We start from the raw sequence: 24,646 nt of genomic DNA, 5'->3' as shown, positions 1-24,646 counted from the left end.
CATGTACTGTGACATGCTGAAGCAGAGCACGATCCCCTCCCTTTGGAGACTGGGCCACAGGGCAGTATTCCAACATCATAACGACCCCAAACACACTTTCAGGACGACCTCTGCCTTGCTAAAGAAGCTGAGGGTAAAGGTGATGGACTGGCCAAGCATGTCTCCAGACCTAAACCCTATTGAGCATCTGTGGGGCATCCTCTAACGGAAGGTGGAGGAGTGCAAGGTCTCTAACATCCACCAGCTCCGTGATGTCATCATGGAGGAGTGGAAGAGGACTCCAGTGGCAACTTGTGAAGCTCTGGGGAACTCCATGCCCAAGAGGGTTAAGGCAGTTCTGGAAAAAAAAGGGTGACCACACAAAATATTGACACGTTGGACATTTTCACTTAGGGGTGTACTCACTTTTGCTGCCAGCGGTTACGTCATTAATGGCTGTGTGTTGAGTTATTTTGAGGGGACAGCAAATTTACACTGTTATACAAGCTGTACATTTACTAATTTACATTGTAGCAAAGTGTCATTTCCTCAGTGTTGTCACATGAAAATATATAATAAAATATTTACATAAATGTGAGGGGTGTACTCACTTTTGTGAGATACTGTATATATATATATATATATATATATATATATATATATATATATATATGGCTTTTTTTCTCAGAGAATAGGTGCAGGAACCCTCCCCCCTGTTCTGAGTCACTTCTGGTCTCCACCTCCTACCCACCGTTGACCACCGTTCCTTGGTTTCATCCCCCACCCACCTCCCAGTACTGCCCCTTTTAGAGAATACAGCGCCAAGTATCATGTTGTGGTGCTAAGTAATTTGTATGGAATTTGTTAATGATAGCAAGAAAAGTAGTAAAATAGATCCCCCACAGCCAGCATCAATAGACCTCCCAGCAACAATAGATTTGATCAGAAACAATAGACCCCCCAGCAACAATGGACCCCCACAACTAAATACCACCCCAGCAGCAACAACAGATGCCACCAGCATCAATAGACTCTCCAGAAGCCAGCAACAATAGACCCCCTTTGTCAATAGTAGATCTCTTCCAGCAATAATTGACCCCCAGCAACAATAGGTCCCCCCACCAGCAACAATAGACCTCCCCAGCAACAATAGACCGCCATTAAAAAATAGATCTGCTGCAGCAACAATAGCTCGCCCAACAGCCAGCGTTAATAGACCCTTCAGCCCACCCCAGCACCCCTTGCCTTAACGCACAGTACACAGTGCTGGAGGTGCCGGAACTGCATTCCCCCACGTTCCCTGAAGAAGCCGCTTGGTGATTTTGTGTTCTCTGATCTCCGCCTCAACTTCAAGATTGACATCAGCCCCTCTGGCACACCTGGTTAAATAAAATTACTGCAAACACATTTAACCGCTTCCCGCCCGGCCTATAACAGAATGATGGCCGGGCGGTGGTTCCGTTAGCCTGACTGAACGTCATATGACTTCTTTCAGGATAACAAGCCGGCGTGTGCCCCTGAAACACTGCAATTTTGATCTAGGTAAAGAGCCTCTGGTGGAGGCTCTTTACCACGTGATTAGCTGTGTCCAATCACAGCTGATCACTATGTAAACAGGAAAAGCCATGTATCTGCTTTTCCTCTATCGCGTCTGACAGATGCGAGTAGAGAAGAGCCAATTGGCTGCTCTCCTGACAGGGGGGATCTGCGCTGATTGATCAGCACAGCCCCCCCCCCGAAGATGCCAACCCAGGACCACCAGGGATGCCACCAGGGATGCCTAACATGTATGATCACCAGGTATGCCACCCATGACCACCAGGGATGCCACTCAGTGCCCATAAATGATGCCAATCAGTGCCCATAAATGATGCCAATCAGTGCCCATCAGTAATGCCTGCCAGTGCCTCCTTATCAGTGATGCCCATCAGTGCCATCTATCAGTGTCCATCAGTGCCACCCACCAGTGTCCATCAGTGCTGCCTATTAGTGCCCATCAGTGCCACCCATAAGTACCCATCAGTGCAGCCTTTCAGTACCCATCAGTGTCGCCTATCAGTACCCATCAGTGCCACCTATGAGTGCCCATCAGTGCTGCCTATCAATACCCATCAGTGCTGCATATCAGGGCCACCTATCAGTGCCCAGCAGTGCTGCATATTAGTGCCCATCATCAGTGCCCATCAGTGCTACCTCATCAGTGCCGCCCTTATTGGTGCCACCTAATCAGTGCCCATCAGTGCAGCCTCATCAGTGCCCATCACGTGAAGGAGAAAACGTACTTATTTACAAAATTTTATAACAGAAACAAGGAAAACCTTTTTATTTTTCAAAATTGTCTGCCTTTTTTTATTTGTTTAGCAAAAAATAAAAACCCCAGTGGTGATCAAATACCACCAAAAGAAAGCTCTATTTTTCGGAACAAAATTATAAAAATGTTGTTTGGCTTTTTAATTGTCATTTAAAAAGCGACAGCACTGAAAGCTGAAAATTGGCTTGGGCAGGAAGAGAAGAAAGTGCCCTGTATTGAAGTGGTTAAGGACACAAGTGGAAAATACTGTTGTCCAGGCTATGGATGGTCACCAAAAAAACAGGCACATACCTGGTAGTGATAAACATGGTGAATATATTACCACGGTTTAAAACATGTGGAAAATTACAGCACTGTTAAAACTTGCTGCAGAGAATCAATACAATAGAAACGACAACCTTCAATATTTGCAACTGTAAGTATAGAAAGAAAGTAATCTATGTGCCCATAGCATGTTGCTGAGAGGGAGGGGAGAAGGTTTGTCAACTTCCCAGCTCCTTCTGGGCAACAAACACCATTGAGTGGTAAACAACACAAAAAAATGGGTTAAACAGGTACAGTAAGAACAGTTCCATTACGTTACAGGTCCTGGGGCAAAGAGTACTAGTGTCTTCTGCTAGCAAACATTGGGGCCCTTTGTTTTAGGAGTAGGTTGAATCAAGCAAAGCTGAGACAGTAATCATCTAGGATGTTCCGTTAGGTAGTGGTTTGTAAGGACAAACCGGCTAAAGGCACCGGCTCTAAACAAGCAACCTCTGACACTAGAAAGGGGAATAGGTGTCTGCATGCAGTGTCTGTACTGTGTTAAGAAGGATTTTTGGGTTTACACCCACTCACCAATCCTCTGAGTGATGACACCACGGAGATTCCAAATGCTGGTTCAGGCTCCTGGCAATGTTGAAAGGCACCAGATCACCTCCTGTCGGCCGATCAGGAAGACTAATAACAGAATTTGCAAGTTGAAAAGACAGCGGCTGACCCGATACCCGGATTGGAATTGCGATCCCTGAAGCAGAGTGAGTCATCTCCGCTGAGCTGGGTTGTGCCAGGCTGCTGAGCAGGGTCCCTGGGCTGAATGTGTAAAAAGAAAGTGTAGAAATTGCGCCAACTCCCAGAGTAAACTGAAATGAAGCAGCCAACACAACAATCTGACCGTTGCAAGTGTAAAAAATAATAACGTGTGGCGCTAATAAAATGCTAAGCAAGTAATAGTGATCTCTGTGAAAGAGTATTCAAAACTTAGAGTGTATAACCATAGAGTGAATGTTACAACATCTCAAAGGACATATGAAGGTAAGTAATAGCAGTAAATGCTTAGGTATGTAAAGGAGTGAACGCTTAGTAACAAGCAATGGGTTAATTAAAAAACAATTATGCATAAGATACAATATTAAAAAAATATATACAATAATACTGCAAAGTGTCCCAGTATATTGAGTGTGTAGCCCAGTAGGGACGTATTGTCCGTTTGTACAAATGCTGAAAGGAAAGACGTCCAAAGCCCTAAAGAAGGTAAACATATAAAGGTATTGGAAGTCTATTATTGAAAAGGTGCGGTACTTCAAGTGAACCCCACAGCCATCTGGGTATAGGCCATCTTCATATGCAGTGATTTGGGGGCTGCTTTAAAAATCCTTAAATATAGGTGGATTCTTCACTCATATAGATGTTTTCAATATAGAGAGAGAAAGACAAAAGGATGCCCTTACCAGATAAGGTGGACTCACAGGCCCTTGGCGGTGAGTCAAACAAGCTTGTACCGTCAAGCGGTATGGGGTGGCACTCTGTGAGAAGATTTTGTGTGGAATCCCATCAGAAGTCCTCAGATGATGTGCCAGTATGGGAACAGGAACCTCCAAGAATCGGCTTCGATCGCCGGTTGATCGTTTCCTCAATGGTCCATCCCATGAGCAAGTGAACAAGGAAAAGAAAAAAACTTCCACATAGTGTAAATCCTTATTTTTCAAAAAAGCGTAATAGCACTTTATTCAGGAATACACTCCGAAAAATTACAAGCGGGGGCAGTAAAAACTCGGTTCAAAATACAAAAAGGTATAAAAATGGTATAAAAAATGATATAAAAACAGCGCAGTAAGTAGTGGTGGGGTGTAGACATAGGAACCCGACGCGTTTCGCCCTCAAAGGCTTCTGCTGGGGTATGAATAAGCCCCCCACACAACTGTGCTTTATATAATCTCTTTTGAATGGAGTGTAACAGCTGATTAGCGCTGTTACACAGGATGACTTCCGGGTTCGGCAGCGTCACGGGTGACCGACGGTCACATGGTGCTTTTGTGGCCAATCGAATCTCAAAAGAGCTGGTCAGGGAGCCAAGCCTCACTTTCACTGTCCACTCAACAGGGCGTCGCTCCTATTGGTCTCAGAGGTCACGTGTCGGTCACGTGATGTGTATCCTAGGGAGTGACGATAGGCCGCTCACGGCCTGCGTATCACAGGAGACAGGAAGTGAAAGCTTAACATGCTAAGACCTGGAACGCAAACACAGCCACGACCCGTAATACTATTATCTTATTTTGGGTCCAATTTCATATGAAACGATCCGAATCCCGGGAATCCTCCCCTAATGTCTCCATGTAAAACTCTATGAATTGCACAATAAGTAAATAGCCACTAAGGATTTAAATGTGCAAAACAACGGATAAGGATATAATGCAATGTGGCATTCTTAAGAAATAGTAATGTTAAAGGTGCATAGCGAACCAAAATGGTCCAAAAAAATTATAGAATATAGATGAAAAAAATATATCTATAGATTATATAGCAGAGACCTATGTAGAATTATATTTGTGTAAGATTGTGTTTTAAGGGACACGCAACGTGTAAAAAATTATATTTGAACAGTTCATGTGTCAGGAAACCATTCATGAAAGAAGGGTAAAAATCATTATTGACCTAAAAAATGTACCAAACTAGAGTGTGGTCAGCAGTGGGGTCCAAAAAGTGATAAAAAATAATAAATAGAACAATAAATAATAAAAGTGTTGATACTATATGAATGGAGATTGTGTTCCATATCAAACTTCAAAACTTCATTATATCTATGGCTCAGTGGCAGGTGAGGTGAAAGTACTTGAAGTAAAAATATGTATAAATACAGCGGGGAAACGAGAGAAATATCTAAAGAGATCTTAAATGGTAAAAATCCCTAAAGAAATATTATATTCTGCAGAGTGAAAATAAGTACTCGCTAAGTGCTTGGTGAAGAGTACTTATGGTCCTCATATGGGTGAGGTTGTGCAAACCTGAGGTGGTATTAATAGGGACTTGGTGGGGAGTACTCATGGTCCTTACACAGATGAGGTTGGGTGAACTATCTGAGGTGGTGATCATTAATGAGAGTCATTTAATGACAGCGTAAAAAGACAAAGGAAAAAAAGAAGAAAAATGCATGTATCTAGATAATCTGGAGGGGTACCATATGAACCACAGATAATCAGGGACAACCATCGGGGGGATATCAACGCTTAAGATTGATTGATAAAAGCGTTGATATCCCACTCGACGTTGAGTCCGTGTGGCACATAGCACCTCATTAGGTGTATCCAAAAAGTTTCAAGTTTGGAGACCCCTCTTATGCTTGGTTCCCCTCTCCAATGTGGAACGAATTTGTCAATAATTTGGAACTTCGTTCCAGATGGATTCTGGTTGTGGTGATGTAGGTAGTGTTTGGGAACACTGTGATTTGTGCGTCCTTTTAATATAGCTGTGATGTGTTCGTTCACTCGTATAGAAAAATTGCGTATAGTTCGTCCTATATACTGCTTACCGCAGGGACAGGGGATAAGGTATACGATGAACTTAGTAGTGCAAGTGGCGAATTGTTTCATCTTGTATTCCCTCCCAGTTGAGGATGACACAAAGGTTTCGAATTTGCGGGATTTGCAAGCATTAACTTTGCATACCGTGCATTTCCTGCAGGGGTAGAAGCCCTTGAGGTCAAGGAAGAATGATGGTATCTTTGGGGGGTCCACTACGCCCGGTGCAATCCTACCCCCTATCGATGGTGCACCCTTATAGATCACCCCAGCCTGTTTAGGTAGTAATGGACCCAGTATTCGGTCGTTTTTTTAATACTTTCCAGTGTTTTGAGATAATATTCTTTATTTGTTTATGTTGGATGGAATAGTTGGTAAGGAAGGCCCATCTATGTCTATCATCCAAAGGTCTTTTGGGTTGTTCCACCAATAGTGATGAACGATCAATGTGGGCTACTTTCTGAATCTCCTGGTCAATTTGTCCTCCATCGTACCCTTTTTCCTTGAATCTGGACTTGATGGTCTCTGCTTGTCTGTAATAATCTGGCAAAAGGGAACAGTTACGTCTGATTCTCATCAGTTGGCTCCGAGGAACTGATTTCAGCCATGCTGTATGGTGACAGCTGTCAATCGGAATGTATCCGTTACGGTCAGTAACTTTGAAGAAGGTTTTCGTCTCCAATTGACCGTTGACAGCTGAAATTTCTAAATCTAAGAAATGTATTGTAGAGGAGCTGGCTTCATAAGACAGATGAATGCCCACCTCGTTATCATTTAGAGTCGACATGAAATGGTTCAGTGATCCCATGGAGCCTCTCCATAGGAGGAGGATGTCGTCGATGTACCTGGCCCACAGGGCTAGCTGTGGGGGTTTCAGGACACCGACGACATCCTCCTCCCATTTGGCCATGAAGATGTTGGCCAGGCTGGGGGCAAACTTTGCCCCCATAGTTACCCCTTTTGTCTGTAGGTAATAGCAATCATTGTACAAGAAATAATTTGACTTGGTGGCAAAACGTAGCAAATCCATAATAAACCTCTTTTGGGTCGTGGGGATGTTTTTATCCCTTGACAGGAATAAGTCCACTGCTCCTAGGCCTAGTTCATGGGGGATAATAGTGTATAGGGAAGTAATGTCTGCAGTTACTAAAATTAGGTCATTGCTGTAGGTAATTTATTGATGGTGTCTCGAGTGTCCTTCAAAAAGGATGGTATCGTTTTCACTATAGGTTGCAAATAGTGATCAATGTATTTCCCTATACGAGATGTTACGGAATTAATCCCGCTAATAATCGGGCGACCCGGAGGTTGGGTGATGTTTTTATGTACCTTGGGCAGGTAATACATTATGGGGATGCGAGGAGCCACCGGAACCAAGAAATTTTTTTCTTTTTTGTCTAGTATGCCTAGATGGAAGCCGGTATCAATCAGATCCACTAATGTTCTTTTAAAGCCTGTAGTAGGGTTAGATCCAAGGGGCAAATAGGTTTCTGTGTCACTCAGAATTCTGGTCATTTCTGCTTGATAGTCTTTTCTATCAAGAACGACAATTCCTCCGCCCTTATCCGCCGGGCGGATGACGAGGTCATTGCGTTCGCAGAGAGACTTTAGACCTATTTTTATACTGGGGTCCGTGTGGTATTTTTTGTTTGGGAGGACATCCAAGTCTTCCAATACTAAGTCACGGAACACAGCAACAATAGGTCCCCCCACCAGCAACAATAGACCTCCCCAGCAACAATAGACCGCCATTAAAAAATAGATCTGCTGCAGCAACAATAGCTCGCCCAACAGCCAGCGTTAATAGACCCTTCAGCCCACCCCAGCACCCCTTGCCTTAACGCACAGTACACAGTGCTGGAGGTGCTGGAACTGCATTCCCCCACGTTCCCTGAAGAAGCCGCTTGGTGATTTTGTGTTCTCTGATCTCCGCCTCAACTTCAAGATTGACATCAGCCCCTCTGGCACACCTGGTTAAATAAAATTACTGCAAACACATTTAACCGCTTCCCGCCCGGCCTATAACAGAATGATGGCCGGGCGGTGGTTCCGTTAGCCTGACTGAACGTCATATGACTTCTTTCAGGATAACAAGCCGGCGTGTGCCCCTGAAACACTGCAATTTTGATCTAGGTAAAGAGCCTCTGGTGGAGGCTCTTTACCACGTGATTAGCTGTGTCCAATCACAGCTGATCACTATGTAAACAGGAAAAGCCATGTATCTGCTTTTCCTCTATCACGTCTGACAGATGCGAGTAGAGAAGAGCCAATCGGCTGCTCTCCTGACAGGGGGGATCTGCGCTGATTGATCAGCGCAGCCCCCCCGAAGATGCCAACCCAGGACCACCAGGGATGCCACCAGGGATGCCTAACATGTATGATCACCAGGTATGCCACCCATGACCACCAGGGATGCCACTCAGTGCCCATAAATGATGCCAATCAGTGCCCATAAATGATGCCAATCAGTGCCCATCAGTAATGCCTGCCAGTGCCTCCTTATCAGTGATGCCCATCAGTGCCATCTATCAGTGTCCATCAGTGCCACCCACCAGTGTCCATCAGTGCTGCCTATCAGTGCCCATCTGTGCCACCCATAAGTACCCATCAGTGCAGCCTTTCAGTACCCATCAGTGTCGCCTATCAGTACCCATCAGTGCCACCTATGAGTGCCCATCAGTGCTGCCTATCAATACCCATCAGTGCTGCATATCAGGGCCACCTATCAGTGCCCATCAGTGCTGCATATTAGTGCCCATCATCAGTGCCCATCAGTGCTACCTCATCAGTGCCGCCCTTATTGGTGCCACCTAATCAGTGCCCATCAGTGCAGCCTCATCAGTGCCCATCACGTGAAGGAGAAAACGTACTTATTTACAAAATTTTATAACAGAAACAAGGAAAACCTTTTTATTTTTCAAAATTGTCTGCCTTTTTTTATTTGTTTAGCAAAAAATAAAAACCCCAGTGGTGATCAAATACCACCAAAAGAAAGCTCTATTTTTCGGAACAAAATTATAAAAATGTTGTTTGGCTTTTTAATTGTCATTTAAAAAGCGACAGCACTGAAAGCTGAAAATTGGCTTGGGCAGGAAGAGAAGAAAGTGCCCTGTATTGAAGTGGTTAAGGACACAAGTGGAAAATACTGTTGTCCAGGCTATGGATGGTCACCAAAAAAACAGGCACATACCTGGTAGTGATAAACATGGTGAATATATTACCACGGTTTAAAACATGTGGAAAATTACAGCACTGTTAAAACTTGCTGCAGAGAATCAATACAATAGAAACGACAACCTTCAATATTTGCAACTGTAAGTATAGAAAGAAAGTAATCTATGTGCCCATAGCATGTTGCTGAGAGGGAGGGGAGAAGGTTTGTCAACTTCCCAGCTCCTTCTGGGCAACAAACACCATTGAGTGGTAAACAACACAAAAAAATGGGTTAAACAGGTACAGTAAGAACAGTTCCATTACGTTACAGGTCCTGGGGCAAAGAGTACTAGTGTCTTCTGCTAGCAAACATTGGGGCCCTTTGTTTTAGGAGTAGGTTGAATCAAGCAAAGCTGAGACAGTAATCATCTAGGATGTTCCGTTAGGTAGTGGTTTGTAAGGACAAACTGGCTAAAGGCACCGGCTCTAAACAAGCAACCTCTGACACTAGAAAGGGGAATAGGTGTCTGCATGCAGTGTCTGTACTGTGTTAAGAAGGATTTTTGGGTTTACACCCACTCACCAATCCTCTGAGTGATGACACCACGGAGATTCCAAATGCTGGTTCAGGCTCCTGGCAATGTTGAAAGGCACCAGATCACCTCCTGTCGGCCGATCAGGAAGACTAATAACAGAATTTGCAAGTTGAAAAGACAGCGGCTGACCCGATACCCGGATTGGAATTGCGATCCCTGAAGCAGAGTGAGTCATCTCCACTGAGCTGGGTTGTGCCAGGCTGCTGAGCAGGGTCCCTGGGCTGAATAGTGGTGGACCATCTAGGTGACACTGTTCCTGGCTCCCCTCAGTCTCCTGGCAGCACTCTCCTGGCAGTCTCTCTCCCTTAGGTGAAGTTCCACCACACAGTCCTGTCACCTCACCGCTCCAGCCCTCTCTCCTCTCTGTTGGGTGTAGATTGTGGCACAGCAAAGAGGCTTTTTGAGGCTTGGTATCTGTCTCCCTCTCAGCCACTTCAGCCCCTTCTCCTCCCTGTCACACACACTCCTGTCACCTCTCCCCCTTCTCTCTACCTGAGCCCTTTTTTTTCCTGGGTTTCAGGCTGTACTCCTCCTCACGAGCCGAGCATGTTGGGGGCTGTAGTTTTGCTCCTGTAAAATCCAATGGGCCGCATATCTTCAGAACTACATGTCCCATGATGCTCCCTGGCCTCCTGTAATTGATCTCCCCACTTCAGCCAATGGGGGAGGAATTAGAGTGGGCAGCGATCCCTGAGAGCATCCCTCTGTCTTATCCTGCGCTGCTTGACATAAGAAGAGGCAAGCGGGGGAAATGTACTGACATCCCGCGCTTGCTTCTTCCCCTGTCACAGTGCCTCCACCACTTCTCATTCCCACAGCTGCTTGACAGAAAGTGGGGGAAAAAGACATAGACAGCTGCTCCAGTCCCCACTGTGGCATCGTGTGCCTCGATCGGGTGGCTCTCATATTCCCCTGTAAAATTCTGTGTTCACTTTTCACTCCTGACAGTGTTTGCCATGTGGGGGGAGGGGAATTAGAGAGTGCGGGAAGTGGTGGCTGGCACCTGCTACACACTCCCACCACTGAAAAACCTTTGATCCCCAAAGAAGGGACAGCGTCCATCAGCATATAATGTCCACAACCTGTTACATGCTTTCAAAATACATTGGGAGGCAAAGCAGGTTAGTATATGATCAAAAACAAGCAATTGGCATGCATGTATGAACCTGGCAAGGGAACCACCCATGATTTGTCATAAGAGGTGAGGTTGTCTTGCCCACAAGCCACCGATATTGGGATGGCCCACCTAGATGTGCCAGGGGCTGAGTTGGAGTCGCCCTCCACTAAATCTGGAGTGGGAAGGGTCAGCAAGTTGTGAGTTCTCTGAGATGTGAGGATAGCTTCTTCAGAACTTTTGCCTAAAGTATTGCAAGTCAGCCTTTTAGGTGGGCGAATTGTTCGCTTTCCTCTCTGCTCTTTGGGCTCAGGTGTTTCAGGTATAATAACCTCTTCTTCTGATGCTATAGAAGGTTGAGGAGCTTCTATGTCCTCTACAGTTGGGGAACTCTGAAAGTCTCCTTGGCTTGCCAAGAGTTGGCTCGGTGGAATGAACTCTGGGGGCCTCAGTCCTGAGGGTTACAGTATCTGCTTCTCTGGATAAAGGGGAGTGGCAGTCTCTGACAGCATAGAAACACACAAGGATGAGTAGGCACTTGCATCAAGCTTGGTGTTAGCGCACCAGTCTTACATCATGGGGGATGGGGATAATTAATGGAAACTGGAACTGACTAATGTAGTCCATATAGTCCATACATGTGCACTTGGAGAGGCAGCCCAATGAAAAGTAAGAAGCAACTTCTGGAAGAGCTGGGTATAAAGCACAGGCGCCAATCTAAGTGTAGTATAAAATAAATAAGTGATCAGCGCAATTTAATATTATAAATATAGATGATTTAGCACTGTGCAATAATCTGTGCAAAAATTGCTAAAAAATGCGACTGTGCAAAAAAAACGCTAAAGATGCTGTTCAAAATTGCTAGGTGCAAATATGAGCTTGTGCTCAAATAAAACAATGCCAATGAACGCTCATACTATAAATATATGTAGATGATTTAGCACTGTGTGATAATCTGTGCAAAAATTGCTAAAAAATGCAACTGTGCAAAAAAAAAAGAACTTATTCTCACTCTTGAGAAGAGGAGAATAAGGGGGGATATGATCAACATGTTCAAATATATAAGGGGTCCATATAGTGAACTTGGTGTTGAGTTATTCACTTTACGGTCAACACAGAGGACAAGGGGGCACTCTTTACGCCTAGAGGAAAAGAGATTTCATCTCCAAATACGGAAAGGTTTCTTCACAGTAAGAGCTGTGAAAATGTGGAATAGACTCCCGCCAGAGGTGGGTCTGGCCAGCTCAGTAGATTGCTTTAAAAAAGGCCTGGATTCTTTCCTAAGTGTACATAATATAACTGGGTACTAACATTTATAGGTAAAGTTGATCCAGGGAAAATCCGATAGCCTCTTGGGGGATCAGGAAGGAATTTTTTCCCCTGCTGTAGCAAATTGGAGCATGCTCTGCTGGGGTTTTTTGCCTTCCTCTGGATCAACTGTGGGTATAGAATTGGGTATATTGGATTGTACGATATTTTTTTTTGTTTTTTTTTGGTTTTTATGGTTGCATAGCTGCCAACTGTCCCGAATTTCCCGGGACATTCCCGGGACTTGGACTTCATTCCCGGATTTGTGGCGTCCCGAGAAATGTCCCGAAAAATTCGGTTCCGGTTTTTGAAACCGCCGCCGCCGCCGCCGCCGCTAGAGGTCGGCGGCCGGCGGAGACATTGTCTCCGCCGGCCGCCATTTTGTTGGAGTTCAGGAAGACGGCTGGGGGGGGGGGGCTAGACGAAGCTTCTGCGTCGCCGCCCACCCCCTGCCCCGCTCCGCCTCGGCCCGCCCCGCTCCGCCTCGGCCCGCCCCGCCTCGGCCCGCTCCGCTCCGCCTCGCCCCGCCTCGGCCCGCCCCGCCTCGGCCCGCCCCGCTCCGCCTCGCCCCGCCTACCCCCCGCCCCGCTGCCAGTCTGTTATGGAAAGGGGCGGGGGTTCTAGGTGGGGGGTGAGCGCGCGCACCGCTGTGGGACACGATGTGAGTGGGGGGGGCACAGGGGACACCTGATGTGAGTGGGGGGGGGCATTGGGGACACCTGATGTGAGTGGGGGGGGCACAGGGGACACCTGATGTGAGGGGGGGGGCACTGGGGACACCTGATGTGAGGGGGGGACACCTGATGTGAGGGGGGGGCACTGGGGACACCTGATGTGAGGGGGGGACACCTGATGTGAGGGGGGGGGCACTGGGGACACCTGATGTGAGGGGGGGACACCTGATGTGAGGGGGGGGCACTGGGGACACCTGATGTGAGGGGGGGACACCTGATGTGAGGGGGGGGCACTGGGGACACCTGATGTGAGGGGGGGGCACTGGGGACACCTGATGTGAGTGGGGGGGCACTGGGGACACCTGATGTGAGGGGGGGACACCTGATGTGAGGGGGGGGGCACTGGGGACACCTGATGTGAGGGGGGGACACCTGATGTGAGGGGGGGACACCTGATGTGAGGGGGGGGCACTGGGGACACCTGATGTGAGGGGGGGCACTGGGGACACCTGATGTGAGTGGGGGGGCACTGGGGACACCTGATGTGAGTGGGGGGGCACTGGGGACACCTGATGTGAGGGGGGGAGGGCACTGGGGACACCTGATGTGAGGGGGGGGCACTGGGGACACCTGATGTGAGTGGGGGGGGCACTGGGGACACCTGATGTGAGTGGGGGGGGCACTGGGGACACCTGATGTGAGTGGGGGGGCACTGGGGACACCTGATGTGAGTGGGGGGGCACTGGGGACACCTGATGTGAGGGGGGGCACTGGGGACACCTGATGTGAGGCGGGGGCACTGGGGACACCTGATGTGAGGGGGAGCTCCGCCGGGGACTCCTGATGTGAGGGGGGGCTCCGCCGGGGACTCCTGATGTGAGGGGGGGCTCCGCCGGGGACTCCTGATGTGAGGGGGGGCTCCGCCGGGGACTCCTGATGTGAGGGGGGGCTCCGCCGGGGACTCCTGGTGTGAGGGGGGCTCCGCTGGGGACTTCTGATGTGAGGGGGGCTCCGCTGGGGACTTCTGATGTGAGGGGGGCTCCGCTGGGGACTTCTGATGTGAGGGGGGCTCCGCCGGGGACTCCTGGTGTGAGGGGGGCTCCGCTGGGGACTCCTGGTGTGAGGGGGGCTCCGCTGGGGACTCCTGGTGTGAGGGGGGCTCCGCCGGGGACTCTTGATGTGAGGGGGGCTCCGCCGGGGACTCCTGATGTGAGGGGGGCTCCGCCGGGGACTCTTGATGTGAGGGGGGCTCCGCTGGGGACTTCTGATGTGAGGGGGGCTCCGCTGGGGGCACCTGATGCAAGGACGGACTCTGCTCGGACATCTGAAGCAAGGACGGACGGCTGGTGGCAGGCGACGTGGCAGGTGACACGCTCAGGGATCCCACTGATTCTGCATTATGGTGAGTTGAATGATTTCATTTTATATTACAATGTAATAATAGAAATAATGCACTTCAATCATCCTGACACCATAACAACCATGGTGCCGGGATGATTGAAGCATTAACACCAGGTGTTTGGAGTATCTTTATCTGCTGATTGTTAAACTTTCTAGAATACACATATTTTTATTGTGTAGGATCTGGGGCTGCTGTCCCGTCATTTCCCTCTCTCTCCCCCTCTCCCCCCCTCTCCATCCCTCATTCATTTCAGACTCTAACCACACCCTCTAGAGCCACGCCCATTTAAGCCACGCCAACAATTTCGCGTAAACCACGCCCATTTTTCGGCGCGGCGCGCGAAGCGCGCCGCACTTGTCTGTTTTTGATAGGCCACGCCTGCTGGTGAATGCCCCGCCCCCTAATTATTGGACAGCTCCGCCTACAGCCACAAAAGTGTCCCACATTTTTTTTTTACAATGTTGGCAACTATGTGGTTGGACTGGATGGACTTGTGTCTTTTTTCAACCTGACTAACTATGTAACTATGTAACCGCTAAAGATGCTGTGAAAAATTGCTAAGTGCAAATATGAGCTTGTGTTCAAATAAATCAATACCAATGAACGCTCATGACGCTGTGCAAAATACAAATATGAATCTGTGCACATAAGATGATTTCAGTGCAAAAAAATTACATAAATATCAATAATAAATTCCTATGCATATGCAATATATCAATGAGACACATGTAATTATTATAGATGAATGTAGCAATAATCCGTATAATCTCTCTTTATCACACTGCTGACACAACAAATAGTGGTGGCCTAATGATAGATGATTTAGCACTGTGCGATAATCTGTGCAAAAATTGCTAAAAATGCGACTGTGCAGAAAAACGCTAAAGATGTTGTGCAAAATTGCTAGGTGCAAATATGAGCTTGTGCTCAAATAAATCAATGCCAATGAACGCTCATACTATAAATAAATGTAGATGATTTGGCACTGTGCGATAATCTGTGCAAAAATTGCTAAAAAAATGCGACTGTTCAAAAAAACGCTAAAGATGCTGTGCAAAATTGCTAGGTGCAAATATGAGCTTGTGTTCAAATATCAATGAATGCTCATGGCACTGTGCAAAATACAAATATGAATCTGTGCACATAAGATGATTTCAGTGCAAAAAAATATATATATAAATATCAATAATAAAATTCCTATGTATATGCAATATATCAATGAGACACCTGTAATTTATATAGATGGATGTAGCAATAATCCGTATAATCTCTCTTTATCACACTGTTGACACAACAAATAGTGGTGCTGCAATAGTTCATGAAGTGAAGATAAATAAAGTCTATGATAAAACAAAGTGCAGACAGTGCTTCAATAAGTGCTCTTCAATAAAATCGTTGGTGTGTCACTCTTTGTGTGTATCACTCAGTGTTCACTAGACTCTTACCTCCATATGGATAGTGAAAAGCAGTGGAGATGGATGTAGCTGGAGACCTTTTCAAGATGTTGTGATGGTAGATGGCCCTCTCCAGGTATTGTATATTAGATGGTGGCTCCGGCTTAGTCCATACGAATGTTCATTCCCAACGGATATGTACAGAGGAAAAAGAAGAATCTCCCATAGTGTAGAATGTATAAACTGATTGTGATCACACATAAATAATGTCCTGAGTGATAATTAAACAATCCTTATAAATGGTGTTATTGTAATCACTCTTTAATAATATACTGGATAAACCAGCCATTATTCGTGCTCAGTGCACCAAAGGTGAAGATCAACAGTCTGTGTGAATTCCTTGGTGTTTCCCTTTAAGACAAGGCAGGCATATTCAACTTGTATCTGCTATTATTTTTATGGTGACCGGGTGCTTGTGTCTCGCGCTGTGATCGTGCAGACACTCACCAGCTTCCTTAGCCCCTGCAGGGGTAACGTGCAGTCACAGTGTATGCCACTGTGCGGCAGTCCTTGGCAGGTTCAGGACTGGACACCATTTGAGCATGAAGGAAAGAGGAGATTCCCATAGTATAAAACCATAAACACTTTTATTTATATTAGATGACAAGCTTGTACTCACATTGTAGTGGTTTCAAACAAGCAAAGAAATGTCATCCGAGAAACATCAGGTACAAAGTCTGTGTTCGCTGGGAGATGATGCAAGGCGTCAGAATTAGGCCACGCCCTACGTGCGTTTCGTCACATATCCTCTGTGTAACACCATCGATTTATGATCTAAAGAGGTGCGGAATACTAAGTTAACTGGCAGTTCCCTTCTGAACATCAGCCTGTATGGTGAATAACCCATGGCATAGTTTTCAGTGCTATTATAGGTGTGTACAATAGCTGCAATGTGTCTGCTCCAATGTTGCTTCTTTTCAGCCATAAGAGTCCCAAGCATATCCAGGAGGGTGCGATTAAAACGTTCTTCCTGGGGATCCCTTTGGGGTGGTAGGGTGTAGTTCTTGACTTCTGAACACCTAACAGGTCTAACAGTCCTTTAATGAGTCTGCTCCTAAAAGTCTCTTCCCTGGTCAGAGTGAATATGCTGAGGTGGGCCATAGTGGACAAAGAATTTCTCTACCAGAATTTAGTCCACTGTAGATGCTTGCTGGTCTTTAGTTGGGAATACCTGGGCATACCGGGTGAAGTGGTCGATCACCACCAGAACATTTCCTGTCCACTCAAGTCAGGCTCCAGACACAGAAAGTAATTACACACCAATTCCAGTGGTTCTTGGCCTTGAAGATGGCCCGATGGGTAAAGTCTTCCTCTGTATACACCGTATGCAGAAGTGACAGTTTCCCTCAACTTCAGCCCGCATACAGGGCCAGTTAAATTGGTTTCGCACTAGTTTGAATGTCCTCTCAGGCCCTAAGTGGTCATGATTGTCATGAAAGGTAGTCAGCACACTCTCTCTATGCTTTCTCGGTAAGAATAGCTGCCACTTAACTTCAGGATCATCCGAAGGGCCCATTCGGTAGACCACCCTGTTGCGTAACTGCAGTCGATCCTATTCCTTGTGTACTAGTCTTGCTTCTTTTTGAGAGTCTGTTAGCAGTAGATCTGGGCGTTGGTCTTCCAGGGCCTTCAGTGTTAAACTACAGAGGGGATCTTCCATCTGGTCCTTTCTTAAGTCCCTGTCTGAAAGCTTAGGTAGGCTTTTGTCCCTGACAGGCCACAGTAGTATTTGGGGACACCTGCCTCTGAGACTCCGATGGCTTTGTCCCAAGCTGTTCCTCTAGCCTGATGTTCCGCTCCCTGACACAAGGCTTGTTTCCCTTCCAGAGTCAGTTGAGTCCACTCTTCAGTGGAAACACCCAAGTCATAGGGTCTCCTTGACAGGGCATCAGCATCTCTTCTCCTGCTTCTTGGGCAGTATTTGAAGCTGAAACGGAACCCTGATAGGGCAGCCAACCACCTGTGCCTTATGGCATCTAGCTTGGGGGTGGTAAGAATATATGTGAGCGGGTTGTTATCAGTCTTGACCACAAAGTCTGCACCATAGAAGTAGTCTTTCAACTTGTCCACCACTGCCCACTTCAGAGCCAAGAATTCCGACTTGTGAGTAGGGCAGTTTTTCTCAGCAGGTGCAAGACTTTGGCTCACATAAGCAACAGGCCGCAGGTGTCCATTGTCCTCCTGATACAGTACCCCGCCCCGCCATCAGTCTCTGAAATGTTGATAAACACTGTCTTCTCCCTATCTTCAGGGTGCATGGGGATTTAATAATACCCACTCTTCAGATCCAGCACGCTGAACCACTTCACCCCCGTTAGGCTCTACAGGGCATCTACTATCCTTGGAGTGGTGTACTGATCTGAGATGGTCCTCCTGTTGCGTGTCCGATAATCGATGCACAGCCTCAGGGACCCATTCTACTTCCACATTCTACTTCTGCTGGTGGGGTAGCATCTTCCGACGATGCTGCTTGGCTCGAACTTTTTGGGCTCACACCCAATACATTCAGCTGGATTAGACGAGCTTCAACATTGCCAGTTAACCATAAGCTGGCCCTTTGGAAACAAGTAGGGATGCCTTTTCTCCACTCTATCAGGGCATACGTGTAATGCCGTGTACACACAACCGTACTTTACGGCATACTTGGTTTGGCGGACCGGAGTCCGCCGCACAATCCAATGGTGTGTAGGCTCCTGCTGAGTTTTTTTTCCCAAAAGTCTGCCGGACCTAGAAATGAAACATGTTTCAAATCTTTCCGTCGTAAGTCCGCTGGACTCAGTTCCTGACGGAAAGCCTGTTCGTCTGTATGCTGGTCCGACGGACCAGATACGACGCAAGGGCAGGGTACTGCATCTCGCTGCAATAGGAAAAAACAATTTTCCTATTGCGGCGAGCGCGGGGCATACCAGGCCCTTAGGTCTGGTATAGATTTTAAGGGGAACCCCCTACGCCGAAAAATTGGCATGGGGTTCCCCTAAAATTCATACCAGACCCTTATCCGAGCACGCAGCCCCGCCAGTCAGGAAAGGGGGTGGGGACGAGCGAGCGCCCCCCCCCTCCTGAACCGTACCAGGCCGCATGCCCTCAACATGGGGGGGTGCTTTGGGGGAGGGGCGCCCTGCGGCCCCCCACCCCAAAGCACCTTGTCCCCATGTTGATGAGGACAAGGGCCTCTTCCCGACAACCCTGGCTGTTGGTTGTCGGGGTCTGCGCGTGGGGGGGCTTATCGGAATCCCTGAGACCCTTTAATAAGAGGGCCCCCAGATCCCGGCCCCCAACCCTATGTGAATGAGTATGGGGTACATGGTACCCCTACCCATTCACCTGGGGGGAAAAGTGTCAATAAAAAAAACACACTACACAGGTTTTTAAAGTAATTTATTAGACAGCTCCGGGGGGTCTTCTTCCGACTTCGGAGGTCTTCTTCCGACTTCGGGTGTCTCTCCGGTCCTTCTCCGCTGTCTCCGGCCTCTTCTCCCGTTCTTTGACCTCTTCTCTGCGCTCTCTGGGTCTTCTGCCGGGCTCCTCCGCTATATTCTGCTCTTTTGCCGCTCTTCTGCTAGCGGTGGCCGGTCTTCTGCCTTCTGCCTTCTTGTCTTCCTCCCTCTTCTCTTCTTGCGATGTTGACACAACGCTCTCTCTGGCTGGAATGCTCCCTGAGCACTCCGATGTGACTTATATAGGCGGTGACCTCGCCCCCTTATGCCGTCACAGTCCCTGGGCATGCTGGGACTGTGACGGCATAAGGGGGCAGGGTCACCGGATGATGTTGACCACGCCCCCCTAAAACATCACAGTCCCAGCATGCCCAGAGACTGTGATGGCATAAGGGGGCGTGGTTACCACCTATATAAGTCACATCGGAGCGCTCAGAGAGCATACCCGCAGGTTAGAGCATCGTGTCAACATCGCAAGAAGAGAAGAAGAGAAGAAGGCAGAAGGCAGAAGTCCGGGCCCCTGTTAGCAAAAGAGCGACAAAAGAGCAGAAGATAGCGGAGGAGCCCGGCAGAACCGGAGAGACCCCCGAAGCCGGAGGAAGACCCCCGAAGCCGGTAGAAGACCCCGAAGCTGGAAGAAGACCCCTGGAGCTTTAAAAACTTTAAAAACCTGTGCAGTGTGTTTTTTTATTGACACTTTTTCCCTAGGTGAATGGGTAGGGGTACCATGTACCCCATACTAATTCACATAGGGTGGGGGGCCGGGATCTGGGGGCCCCCTTATTAAAGGGGGCTCCCGGATTGCGATAAGCCCCCCACCCGCAGACCCCGACAACCAATGGCCAGGGTTGTTGGGAAGAGGCCCTTGTCCTCATCAACATGGGGACAAGGTGCTTTGGGGTGGGGGGGCCGCAGGGCGCCCCCTCCCCCAAAGCACCCACCCCCCATGTTGAGGGCATGCGGCCTGGTATGGTTCAGGAGGGGGGGCGCTCGCTCGTCCCCACCCTCTTTCCTGACCAGCCGGGCTGCGTGCTCGGATCGGGGTCTGGTATGTATTTTTGGGTGGACCCCACGCCGTTTGTTCCCCTTAAAATCTATACCAGACCTAAGGGCCTGGTATGCCCCATGTCGGGGCTTGCAAGGTGTCAATCTCACCGATAAAAGTGCCGAGATTCACTTCCTTTTCTAGTCCTGTCATACCCGAGTCACGTTCAAAATAAACGGAACCTGTGGTTGCAGGAAAAAAATTTGCACCGTGTGTGGCCTGCCTAAGTTGCTTGCCTCTTCTGGGTACAGGGGGCATGTACGTGGCCCCCTGCTGACTCTTGCTGTGATTGGACACAGTGGAATTTTGTCAGCAGGTCCAGGCCAATGATTCATGGCCGGGACGTGCTGATCAGCTGTGTCCAGTCACCTCACAGAGCCCTCTGTACAGAGGGAATGGTCTCTTTGTTCCAAAGAGATTTTAAGGAAACATAATACACACATTAACAATTGCTAGGCACACTCTTAACGCATTTATTACCCTAAAATGTTAATCCCTTCCCAGCCAGTGTTATTAGTACAGTGACAGTGTATCATAGTATCACTGATCTCTGTATTAGTGTCACTGGAGATGTCAGTGTCAGTTAGTCAGTACCCACCCAGTGTCAGTTAGTGTCAAATTTCCTGCCGCACTATCACAGTCCCACTATAAGTCACTGATCACCACCATTAGTACTATAAAGAAATTAAAAAGTAAAATTGCAGCATATATGCCATAATTTGTAGGTGCTATAACTTTCACACATGTCAATCAATATAAATTTTTTGTGATTTTTTTTTTACCAAAGTCATGTTGCAGAATACATTTTGGCCTAAATTTATGAAGAAATTTGATTTTTTTTAAATTTTCATTGGATATGTTTTATAGCAAAAAGAAAAATCTATTGTTTTTTTTTTCAAATTTTTTGGTCTTTTTTCGTTTATATAACAAAAAATAAAAAACCCAGTGGTGATCAAATACCTCCAAAAGAAAGCTCTATTTGTGTGAAAAAATTATATAGATTTTGTTTGGGTACAGTATTGCATGACCTAGCAATTGCCAGTTAAAGTAATGCAGCGCAAACTAGCAAAAAATGGCCTGGTCATTTGGGGGTTTAAAACCTTCCAGAGCTGAAGGCAACTTCACCTTTAGTTTTGTGTAGTATGAAGAGGAACCAGACACATTAAACAGTTAAAAAATTAAAAAGCATAGCAAAGCCACAGTAAAAGCTTCAAGCATCAAATATTATTTTTCTCATATCTATAGTTTTTTTTTTTTGTTTACAAACTTTTTTATTTGGTATAAAGTGGTGGTACAAATAGATTATTGCATATTAAGAGCAATGCAACTTAGATTCTTTTAACCGCTTGCCGATCAGCCGCCGGCATTATACTGCGGCAAGTTGGCATGGCTGCGCGATTCGCCTTAGGTGTACTTCGTCGGCCAGCCGCGATCGCTCCTCAGGGAGTCAGAACGGGGATCTGTCAACAGACAGATCCCCGTTCTGACAGGGGAGTAGAGAGAGATCTGCTGCTCCTAGTGATCAGGAACAGCGAATCCCTCTGCTCCTCCACTCAGTACACTTCCCCCACAGTTAGAAACACCTCCCTAGGGAACACTTAACCCCTTGATCGCCCCCTACTGTTAACCCCTTCACTGCCAGTGACATTTATACAGTAATCAGTGATTGCTGTATAAATGTCACTGGTCCCAAAAAAGTGTCAAAAGTGCCAAATCTGTCCGCCACAATGACGCAGTCCAGCTAAAAATTTCAGATCACCACCATTACTAGTAAAAAATAAATAAATAATAAAAATGCCATAAATCTATCCCCTATTTTGTAGATGCTATAACTTTGGCAAAAACCAATCAATATACACGTTATGTATTATAGTAAAAAATATGTTTTTTTTTTTTAAATTTTGCTCTTTTTTTGTTTATAGCGCAAAAGATAAAAACCACAGAGGTGATCAAATACCACCAAAAGAAAGCTCCATTTGTTGGAAAAAGAGCACATACATTTTATTTGGGTAAAGTGTCGCACGACCGCGCAATTGTCAATTAAAGAGATGCAGTGCCATATTGCAAAAAATGGCCTGGTCATTAAGTTTTGAGAGAGAAGGTGATTATATTGTTATTAGTCCACCATGCAAGGTCTATAACACCATGTTCTCCAGGAGAAAATTTTGGGTCTCCTAAAAAGGATGCTTGTGTGTGTGTGTGTGTGGGGGGGGGGGGGGTGGCAGAAATCAAACTATAGTCTCCAGTACATATCTATAGTTTTATTGATATGAGAGAACATTTTTTTAAATAACTAAAATTTAAAAGTTGCATTTTCTGGAGATTACAGCTCATTATTCTATCACTTCCCTTTGAGTAAGAACCCTCTACTGTCTGCATTATACCTCTTTTTTTAATGGGCAGTACTTTTGCCATCATTCATCAATCAATTTACAATTTAGAAGCAAAAACATTTTACTGATTGTAACATTATCTTTCACACAGCAGTAAATCAGTGTGGCAATGAGTGATTTTGATAACAATAGGGGAATGTATCGCCAAGAGGTTTCAAGGGTCTTTTTAGCAGTAAGAAATGATCCCTGTTGGAATTCGTGTTCTAGAATATTTTAATCTTATACCCTTTGCAGTATGTAAACTTTGATACGTTGATGTATTTGAGAATAAAAGTAGTAAAGCATCATAAATATATTTTTTAAGATAGATAGATAAGTACTTTATTGTCATTGCCACAAGTCACAATGAAATTGCTTTATAAAAAAAACTACTCACACTTTTTAAATAAACAATTAATATAAAACAGATCCATGTTATTTTCTTACCTGCTGCTGTAATGCTCAGTGGTAAGAGAAGGAAAAAAAAAAGGATGGCAGAGGAACCTTCATCTCTCTTCTTTAAAACTTCCGTGAGAAATAAAAAACAGCTATAAAATGATAGCACCAGGAAATGTACTTGTGTGTTTATGCAAAAAGGGAAAACTCTTCTTCTGATTTTACTGCGTAGCAGGAACTAGCTACTGGGTAGGTTCCTACTACTATACACAGGATACACAGGGTGACTCGAAAGACCACGTCTCACCTAAAGTTTATCTAAAGCTATGAAAAATGTAATATATTGCAATGTATGTGTCCTGTGACAGCTGCATTAGCTCTAATTTTTTTTTTTACACTAAGAACATGTTTAGAAAGCACAAAAAAACTTGTTGATCTAACCAGAAATGAAGTGTTCTTGTCACTTTCTATGAGCTTAGCTTAAAGCATAAAACAATGTTATCTTTCTTCTCTAAAGCACTAATTCTCCTAACTCCAATCTCATGGAGAGGAAGAGGACAAGACATGTTTGAAGCTGTTGAAGATGTTGGTGCCAAACTGTACATCTGTTCTTTAGAAGAGGCTTCCTTCTGGGATGACAGCCATGCAGACCGATTTGATGCAGTGTGCGGCGTAAGATCTGTGCACTGACAGGCTGACACCCCACCCCTTCAACCTCTGCAGCAATGCTAGCAGCACTCATATGTCTATTTCCCAAAGACAACCTCTGGATATGACACTGAGCACGTGCACTCAACTTCTTTGGTCGACCATGGCAAGGCCTGTTCTGAGTGGAACCTGTCCTGTTAAACCGCTGTATGGTTTTGGCCACCGTGCTGCAGCTCAGTTTCAGGGTCTTGGCAATCTTCTTATAGCCTAGGCCATCTTTATGTAGAGCAACAATAATTTTTTTCAGATCTTCAGAGAGTTCTTTGCAATGAGGTGCCATGTTGAACTTCCAGTGACCAGTATGAGAATGTGAGAGCGATAACACCAAATTTAACACACCTGCTCCCCGTTCATACCTGAGACCTACCTTGTAACACTAATGAGTCACATGACACCGGGGAGGGAAAATGGCTAATTGGGCCCAATTTGGACATTTTCACTTAGGGGTGTACTCACTTTTGTTGCCAGCGGTTTAGACATTAATGGCTGTGTGTTGAGTTATTTTGAGGGGACAGCAAATGTACACTGTTATACAAGCTGTACACTCACTACTTTACATTGTAGCAAAGTGTCATTTCTTCAGTGTTGTCACATGAAAAGATATAATAAAATATTTACAAAAATGTGAGGGGTGTACTCACTTTTGTGACATACTGTACCTGTCAAACAGGTACAGAAAAATTGGTCTTTGGGTGTTAGTTAGCGATGGGCTGTCTGTTCCGGTCGAACATGAGTTCGACTCGAACATTGGCTGTTCGCCCGTATGCCGAATAGGGAACAATTTGGGGTGTTCGCGGCAAATTCGAAAAAAAGTCATTTAAAAGTACTCGCGGCTATTAATGAATTGTCGGGTCTCTGCAATACACATAAAAGTCATTGAAAAAAATGGCCTGGGATTCCCCCACAGTGCATTACCAGGCC

At 46.3% G+C, this 24,646-nt stretch overlaps 1 protein-coding gene across 1 annotated transcript in view; it reads right to left on the bottom strand.

Moving 5' to 3' along the window:
- Positions 1-23,194, bottom strand: part of LOC141107548 (T-cell surface glycoprotein CD1b4-like) — a 289,276-nt gene extending 266,082 nt beyond the window's left edge. Inside the window, exon 1 of the mRNA XM_073598363.1 lies at positions 23,069-23,194. The gene's annotated coding sequence lies outside the window, so the exon portion shown is untranslated. The remainder of the gene's footprint in view (positions 1-23,068) is intronic.
- Between the last annotated feature and the right edge of the window lie 1,452 nt (positions 23,195-24,646).

The sequence above is a fragment of the Aquarana catesbeiana genome, linkage group LG09 (genome assembly GCF_042186555.1).
Source record: "Aquarana catesbeiana isolate 2022-GZ linkage group LG09, ASM4218655v1, whole genome shotgun sequence".
Classification (NCBI taxonomy): Eukaryota; Metazoa; Chordata; class Amphibia; order Anura; family Ranidae; genus Aquarana; species Aquarana catesbeiana.
The sequence above is the reverse complement of the archived record's forward strand: the minus strand, read 5'-3'. Positions and strand labels throughout refer to the sequence as shown.